The 9,135-nt window shown below is 40.7% G+C and overlaps 1 pseudogene; it reads left to right on the top strand.

Moving 5' to 3' along the window:
* The first annotated feature begins 7,355 nt into the window (after nt 1-7,355).
* Nucleotides 7,356-9,135, top strand: LOC140639495 (hsc70-interacting protein pseudogene; annotated as a pseudogene).

Here is a 9,135-nt window from a genome sequence, read left to right as displayed (position 1 = left end):
TTTTTGGCTGCATGACTTTTTTGTGATATCTTGTTCTTACCCTTCTCTTCCTTTTTGCCTTGTCTTCTGTTTGAAGAGAAACCATGGTTGGGGGAGCTCAGATGGCCTTCAATTCTTGAACTTTCTTGAAAGATTCCCATCATAACTAATAACAACTCTTTGGTTAGGATTTATTTCAAGTTTCTTATGTGTTCAAAACTATTAGTGTACTCTCTATCACCAGAAAACTTTTTTGCTTCATTGGGTTTGTAGGTAGAAGTAGATTATACACTCATCAAGTATAGAAAGTAAGTGAAAAGTCCTCCCTTCCCTGTCCCCTCAACCCAGTGCCCTCTCAGAGGCCACCAATGCTACCAATTTCTAGTGTTTAGTTCCAGAGCTATTTTATTGCATAAGCCAAAAGCAGTAATTAAAATATTCCATGGTGAAAGATATGCCATAATTTTTAGCCAGTCTCTTAGATATTTTACGTCATTGCTATCTTTCACCACCACAAGTTATGCTGCAGTGAATTGTCTAGAATGCTCCTGGGTCAAAGGGTATGTGCATTTGACAAATATTGCCAGTTGCTTTCCTAAGAGATCATAACAATTAACTCTTCCACTAGCAGTGTAGGACAGAGCCTGCTTTCCCATACCCTTGCCATCAAACTTTGTAGCTCTTTACCAATCTGATAAATGAAAAATAGTAGTCTGAACACTTTTTTTAAGCTGCTCATCATTTTAAAAATTCCATTTGTCTTTTTAATATCAACCAAATTGTAAATCTTCAAAACCAAGTATAGGATCTTTGGGGAAAGTAGAATTCAAACTTAGCTTAAATTGTTTTCTTGTCACTCTCTTAGAGCATGTATTTGCAGTATAATATTTGAGCCATGGACTGTAGCATTGCTGCCATTATCTCCTTTCCCCAGAAATATGACCTCCTCTAATTTCTTGTTCAAAAAATAAAAAATAAAAAAGTCCAGAAACAAACACAAAATTATTGATGAAAGTAGATTTGTAAATCCTGGTATGAACATGACACAAAGATGTGTCACAACACAGATAATTAGAAAACCCAATCTAACACTAGGATAGGGGACTGTAGACTATGTTTAGAAACCTGAGACACTCCAAAGTTACCAGATATCTTTGGCTGAAGCTTAAAGTAGGTCAGATGCTCCTAGACCCTCTTTATACCAAAGCAACCAAATATCAGTAGTTCCTTTTCCTTAACCCACAGGTTATGGCCTTTTCTTGGTCATCATCCTCTTCCACAGTAAGAGTGTTGACTGGCCTATCCATAAAACTTCCAGTTCCTCTACAACAAATTCATTCCACATCTTGGTTATTGAATGGCTTTCCTCAGCGGAGTGCTTTCTGCTCCCTGTTTCTTTGTGTTATTTCTGCTTGGAACCCTTCCTTCACAACCTCTCGGTCTCTACCCCACCCTTCAGTCTACCATTGTCAAAACCCTTTCTTCAGGCTCATTTTAAGTCCCATTTCCTCTACAAATTATTTGCTTATCTGGCTATACTTCCTCTTCATCCCCCCTAAAAGACAAAATTCTTTAAGATTCTATCCATTCTCTCTTGACACTTCACTGTCCCATACAAATCCCATAATTTCAGCATTCATCTTGGTTTGCTGAGTTCTAAACCAAAGTTTTCCCCTCTTAATTCCTGTCCACATCAAACCTGCCTTTTGATTGTTTCCTGGAAGTCACCCACATGACTACCTGTACCATGACTAACCACATGGCTAATATTATAAAAATATTAGCAAGTCCAAAATGGAACACATCTTATTCCACCCACAAACCTGATCTTCCTCCTTCAGTGATTTGTATTACTGTTACACATGCTGCCTGAATTAGAAACCTCAGGGTTTGTCTGTATTGCCCCTCATTCAAACACTCAGATACCTACCATGCATCAAGCATATATCCAGTTAGGAGCCAAATGCTGTTATCATCCTACCTTTCCAGTTAGAAGAACCTAAATTTAATGAAAACAGGAATTTAAAGATAGAAATTTGGCTCCTGCTATCTTTTTTTGAAGTAAATTACTAAAATGGTATGTCACCTGCATGAGATAGCACCTACAAAGAAACGCTGTTGTTATTTTAGAGCTGGAAGTGACCATAGAATACATTGAATGGGGATCCCTGGGTGGCGCAGCGGTTTGGCTCCTGCCTTTGGCCCAGGGCACGATCCTGGAGACCCAGGATCAAATCCCACATCGGGCTCCTGGTGCATGGAGCCTGCTTCTCCCTCAGCCTCTCTCTCTCTCTCTCTCTCTCTCTATCATAAATAAATAAAAAATAAATTAAAAAAAAGAATACATTGAATGCATCTCTTATTTTTTCATTCAATTATTTGTTCAGCAAATACAGTTATATAGTGAGCTGCATGCTAGAGATACAAAGATAATCAACGTAGACAAAATTTGTGTGCTCCTGGCACTTAGAGAGTCCTCACAGATGTCCAGTCACTTGCTTCAGTCACATGTAAAATATTACATGAGCAGAAGTCCACAGTGTAAATGAGAGCTCACAGGAGGAGCACTGGATACAGACTTGAGGAAGATCAATGAAAATTTCCCCAGCAGATGTAACACCCAAAACACAAATAGAAGGGGGGGGGGGGGAGAGGTTCCTGGCAGAATGAACAGCTTATCTGGGATCCAGAGACAACAGAGCATCTAAATTAAAAGAAATCAAAGAAACCGGTCAGGGTGCTATGACAAGGTCATGTGAGGTCTTGTAAGCTTGTTAAGGAGTTTGGGATTTAATCCATTGGACAATAGAAAGACACTAGAATGTTTTAAGCAAGAGAGTAACATGACGTGACTTAAATTTTAAGATCATTTGGCTGCAGAATGGAGTATACAAGTCAGGGCAAAGAGTAGAATCAGATGCTAGAAAATGTGGGCAGTATCGATGCATCCTATAGCCCTTAGAATAAAGTCCAAATTCTTAACAAGGCTCACAAAGAACTGCCTTATCAAATCTGTACCTACTTCTCATGTCTCACCTCCCACCTCCACCCCCTTCTTTCAGTTCCCAGATGTGGCATATTCTTTGCTCCCTCTGAGCCTGTTGCCTGGACCACTTCACTTCACCTGGCAGCTCATCCTTCAAGTCTTGCTTAAACATATGCCACTTGGTTCAGGAAGTCTTCTCTGACCTCTTCCCTTTACACCAGATTAGGACAGACACTTCTGCCATGTGCCCTTATAGTGAGAGGACAGGTACAAGAACTCTCTTGCCAACTTCATGCTTGCAATAATCCTAAAACATAGTTATCAGTGTCGTTGTTTAATAAGTGATTGATTTGGGACACCTGGGTGGTTAAGCACCTGCCTTCGCCCAGGGTGTGATCCTGGAGTCCCTGATTGAGTCCCACACCAGACTCCCTGCATGGAGCGTGCTTCTCTCTCTCTGCCTCTGTCTCTCATGAATGAATAAGTAAAATCTTTTAAAAAATAAAATAAAATAAATAAATAATCTGATGTCGACCTGAGGAAATCTATGATCTAAGGAGCAGGCAGAGGAAAAAAGAACTTGGCAGGAGGTCCTAGAAGGAGGAATTGAACCAGGAGAATAGAGGTCATAGAAGCCAAGGAAATAAGTTGACTTCTAGTTTCCACATGGCTCTTGTTACTCTTGAAAACCACCCCCAAAGGGCAGCCTGGGTGGCTCAGCGGTTTAGCGCCGCCTTCAGCCCAGGGTGTGATCCTGGAGTCCCCGGGATCGAGTCCCATGTTGGGCTCCCTGCATGGAGCCTGCTTCTCCCTCTGCCTGTGTCTCTGCCATTCTCTCTCTCTCTCTCTCCCCCTCTCTGTCTCTCATGAATAAATAAACAGAAACTCTATCTTTGATGAAACTAGGAGACAACTGTTAAGAGAAATTAACAATATAAAGATTTAGAAATGGATGGAGTGACCCCTCTTCTGTTGTAGAAAGTAGAAAGGAAGAAAATATGAGTGGGATACAATTGAGTTTGCTGATTTGGTAGCAGAAGGAGGGAGTTTATGGCTGATGACTTTCATGTTGTCTATGAAGTCAGAGGAGAAGTCACCTGTTAACAGCTCAAGGTTGCTGGTGGGTTGAGTGACTTGAGAAGATGGAGAAGACATGAACTACGTGTTATAAGCCAAGAGGCAGTATACTGTGAAGCTTTTGAACTTATTTAGGCCTCTCTGAGTAAAGGAGTCCCTGAGAGCTGTATTTTTGGATGGGAGGCAGAGGGACAGTTTGCTGTTAGCATTTTTATGCAAATGTTACTGGTAAATTGTCTAAAAAGATCTCAGAAGCCCTTAAATACCCATGGCTCCAATTACCCATGTGGTTTTTTTTTTTTCCTCTTTTTTTTTTCTCATTCTAAAGCAACGTGCACTTTTGTACCTAATTTTGTACCTATAATTTTATATTCCTTTTTTTTTTTTTTTAAGAAGAGAGACCATGCGTGTGCACATGATGAGGGGGCGGGCAGTCAGAGGGAGCAGGAGAGAGAGAACCTTAAGCAGGCTCCATGCCCAGCACAGAGCCAGATGCAGGGTTTGATCTCACAACTCTGAGATCATGACCTGAGCCAAAATCAAGAGTCAGATGCTTAACCAACTGAGCCACCCAGGTGCCCCTGTATTCTCTTCTTAAAGGTGGTCCCACAAATTGCCTAAACTTCCCTGGACCCCTCCTTGACTGTGGGGAAATAAGTGATCAGGCACCACTGAAGCCAGCTGACATTGATGACCAGTGGTTGGTAGTGGCTCCAGACTGGCAGGTTGAGTGATTCTCTTTCTTTCTTTCTTTCTTTCTTTCTTTCTTTCTTTCTTTCTTTCTTTCTTTCTTTCTTTCTTTCTTTCTTTCTTTCTTTTTTTTTTTTTTTTAGATTTTATTTATTTATTCATGAGAGACTTAGAGAAAGAGAGAGAGAGAGAGGCAGAGACATAGGCAGAGGGAGAAACAGGCTCATTGAAGGGAGCCCAATGTGGGACTTGATCCCACAAATCTGGGATCACGCCCTGAGCCAGAGGCAGACACTCAATCACTGAGCCACCCAGGCGTCCTTTCTCCAGTATCATATAGAAATCAGAGATTTGGATTCTTCGAGGTTTGGCTTTTGCTAGACAGGTGTGATAATAGGACAAGGGAATTGGAAAGGGGAACTGGAGGAAAAGGAAGTTGTGGTTAGAGTAGGAGTTGGAAGATGACATATCTGAGGAGTAGCAAGTTCATGGGATGACAGGGTGTCCAGGTGTGGCCCTTGTCATGGGAATGGGAGACCAAAGAGGAGTGGAGGAGAAGATCAGTGCTGAGGAGATCAAGGAACTGAGTCTGAGTGGACATACAGCACACTTTCAAACAATAGTGCTTTGGGCAACCCATATGTATGCATGGTTATCACCTTCCTCTAGTACCATGATGGTATTTGAGTTAGGATATATACTGTCTAATCATTCTCTATCAGATAATTTATGAAGCAGAATTCTCATATGTTCAGGAAACATTCGATCTTTCTTTCATGCCAGATTGACATTACACCTCTGTGGTAGACATGAGCCCTGGCATATAAAATGGACCTCTTTTCTGGGAATTCCTAGAGCTGGGCCATCAGTGCCCAAGTCAGAACTCTGTGAACAGTAATGCCCTTAGGCCCAGGCAGGAAGGGCTCCTTTCCTCAGTCATACACATTAAAAAACCCTACATTTTAAAAAACAAAAATGCACTTGGATATAGTAAATTAATTTAAGAAGTGTGAACATCTGTTATTTGGGGGGCAGCCCAGGTGGTTCAGCGGTTTAGTGCCACCTTCAGCCCAGGGCGTGGCCCTGGAGACCTGGGATCAAGTCCCACATCAGGCTCCCTGCATAGAGCCTGCTTCTCCCTCTGCCTGTGTCTCTGCCTCTCTCTCTCTCTCTCTCTCTCATGAATAAATAAATAAAATCTTTTTAAAAAAATCTATTATTTGGGCTGTGGTGCTCAGTTTTGACATAATATAACCTGATACCCTAAACATCTGCTCTCATGCCTAATAACACTGTTAAAGCCCCCAGGAAAACAAGACCTGACTGCATCCAAATGCTTTGAAGGTGTTGTAGAGTGTGCTGCTGCTCCTGAGTGCAGGGAGGATTTAACAGAGGAAATGATTGAGAGGATAAAAGGCCATTTAGGCAATGTCTTTCTCAGCATGAGGATCACAGACACTTGCATTAGTATGGGGGCATCATTTTCACTACTGCTGAGTGACTTTTTTTTGTCTCTCTTCTTTTTCCAAGGTGTGTATGTTTGCAACACTTGTATCTGGAGGTTAAAAATAAACAATTGATTTTACCTTTAAATTGATAGACATGTAGGTGTAGAGGAAACATGAATGAAATATAATATCCATTGTTTACACTGGCAACTAAACAGACATTGAATATTAGAATCATGAATAGTTTTATTTTTATAAAACTTCCTAGAATTAAATTGTCAAAAGCTAAAAAATTTAGCTTTATCTAAATAATTATCTAAAATGTTGATATTCATAGCTATACTGCATTTTGCCTTTAAATTTGGATAAATGATTATTCTTGAAGAAAAATAACAAAGATATTTAAAGTAATTTTTATTTTTGCATTTCTGTAATTTACATTTTTATGAAAATATATTTAAATTGCATTTATTTTATACAATTACGCATTGTATTTTTTTTAATTCTTTAGGTAACTACTGCCACTAAAACACAAGATATTGAAGTTTTTTTGTTGTGGTGGGTTTTTTGTTTTTTAATGAGAGACAGACAGAGAGAGGCAGAGACATAGGCAGAGGGAGAAGTAGGCTTCCTGCGGGAAACGTGATGTGGGACTCAATCCCAAGACCCTGGGATCACACACACTGAGCCAAAGGCAGATGTTCAACCACTGAGCCACCCAAGTGCCCCTAAAACACAAGATATTGGATGATTATAACAATATAATTAATGATTTCATTGAGATGGAAGCCATATGGAGCAGAGCCCTTCCACTTTTGCCCCATAGGACTGTAAAATGAGCAAACATAAGTTTTATTGTATTAAGCCAGTAAAATTTAGCATTGTTTATTACAGCAGTTAAACTACTCCTCCTACCAGAACAAGTTGTACCTCATGTTCTATGGTCTTCTCAGCTGATTATTTTGGCTGAGATATCACATATCCATGTGTAGAAAAAATAGATTATACACACAGATTAAATTTTAGATATACACCTATGAAAGTATAATAGCCAAGACTATTAAGACTCTGTACAAGAATGTTAGATTAGTTATCCCACTGGAGGCTGGAATTATTGGAAGATGACATATTTAGAGTAGAGAAAAATACAATGAAAGCAGAGTCAAAATGTACAGATGAGGAAATTGGAGGTGGTGAAAGTAGATCAGGAAGACATCTGCCTTAGATCAGGAGTAATGGTGGGGGAATGTACAAAAAAAAAAAAAAAAAATGGTAGATGGGTTTCCTGAGTGGCTCAGTTGGTTAAGCATCCGACTCTTGGTTTTGACTCAGGTCATGGTCTCAGGGTCCTGAGATTGAGCCCCCAGTCAGGCTCTGCACTGAGCATGGAGCCTGCTTGAGATCTCACTCTCTCCCTCTTCCCTTCCCTCCACACAAATAAATAAATAAATAAATAAATAAATAAATAAATAAATAAATAAGATTTTCAAGTGGTGAAACAGCAGTTTCATATGGCTCAATAATACTATTGTATTAGGACATAGATTTCAACAATAAAGACCATTTATTATGTCATATAACAATAAGTCTCAAAGGAACACAGCTCCAGTCTTGGTTAATTCAGTGACTCACTAATTTATCATCAGCACCCTAGGTCTTTTCCATCTTTCCCTCTACCATCCTCAGCATATGAGCTCAGTCTTTTAGCCACTCAGCTCCACTTGTGACTCAAGATAATTGTGGTAGGCTCTGCCTCATGGCAACTGCCCCCTTCCACATGGACACACTGAGCTAGTACCCATGCCTGGAATCAGGCTACAAACTCCCCCACACCTACCACCTGCCACTGCCTCTGGACAGGGGACTGCCCCCCCCCAAAGTGAGCGAGCTTCAGGCGTTTGTGAAAATGTGTAAGCAAGATCTGAGCATTCTGCACCCCAAGGAAACATGCTTCCTGTGGGAGTGGGTGGAGAGCATGGGGTGAGAGGATACCACCTGCTACTCATAAAACTAAATCAGAAGACAGTATCAAGGAAGAAAAAACAGATAGTAAGAAGGCAGAGAAAACATAAAGACAGACGAACCATCAAATGAGGAAAGTGATCTAGATATTGACAATGAAGGTGTGACTGAACCAGATACTGTTGCCCCTCAAGAAATGGGAGATGAGAATGTACTATAACTGAGGAAATGGTGGATCAGGGAAATGATAAAAAAAAAAAGTGGCTGTCACTGATGTCCTAAATGATGGTGAACTACAGAAGGCCATTAACTGGTTCACAGATGCCACCAAACTGAATCCTTGTTTGGCCATTCTATATGCCAAGAGAGCCAGCGTCTTCATCAAATTACAGAAGCCAAATGCTGCCATTTGAGACTATGACAGACCTATTGAAATGAATCCTGATTCAGCTTAGTCTTACAAGTGGCGAGGGAAAGCACACAGACTACTGGTCTTTGGGAAGAAGCAGCACACGATCTTGCCCTTGCTTGAAAACTGGATTATGATGAAGATGCTAGTGCAATGCTGAAAGAAGTTCCAACTGAGGGCCCAGAAAATTGCTGACCATTGGAGAAAGTATGAGCGAAAACGTGAAGAGTGAGAGATCAAAGAAAGAATAGAAAGTTAAGAAGGCCCGGGAAGAACATGAGAGAGCCCAGAGAGAGGAAGAAGCCAGACAACAATCAGGAGCTCAGTATGGCTCTTTCCCAGGTAGCTTTCCTGGGGGAATGCCTAGGAATTTTCCTGGAAGAATGCCTGAAATGGCAGGAATGCTTGGTCTCAATGAAATTCTTAGTGACCCAAAGGTTGTTGCAGCCATGCAGGATCCAGAAGTTACAGTAGCCTTCCAGGATGCAGCCCAGAACCTAGCAAATATGTCAAAATATCAGAGCAACCCAAAGGTTATGAATCTCATCAGTAAATTGTGAGCCAAATTTGGAGGTCAAGCATAA

Source organism: Canis lupus, chromosome 9 (assembly GCF_048164855.1).
Source record: "Canis lupus baileyi chromosome 9, mCanLup2.hap1, whole genome shotgun sequence".
Classification (NCBI taxonomy): Eukaryota; Metazoa; Chordata; class Mammalia; order Carnivora; family Canidae; genus Canis; species Canis lupus.
Note: the sequence above shows the minus strand (reverse complement) of the source record. Positions and strands in the feature narration are given on the sequence as shown.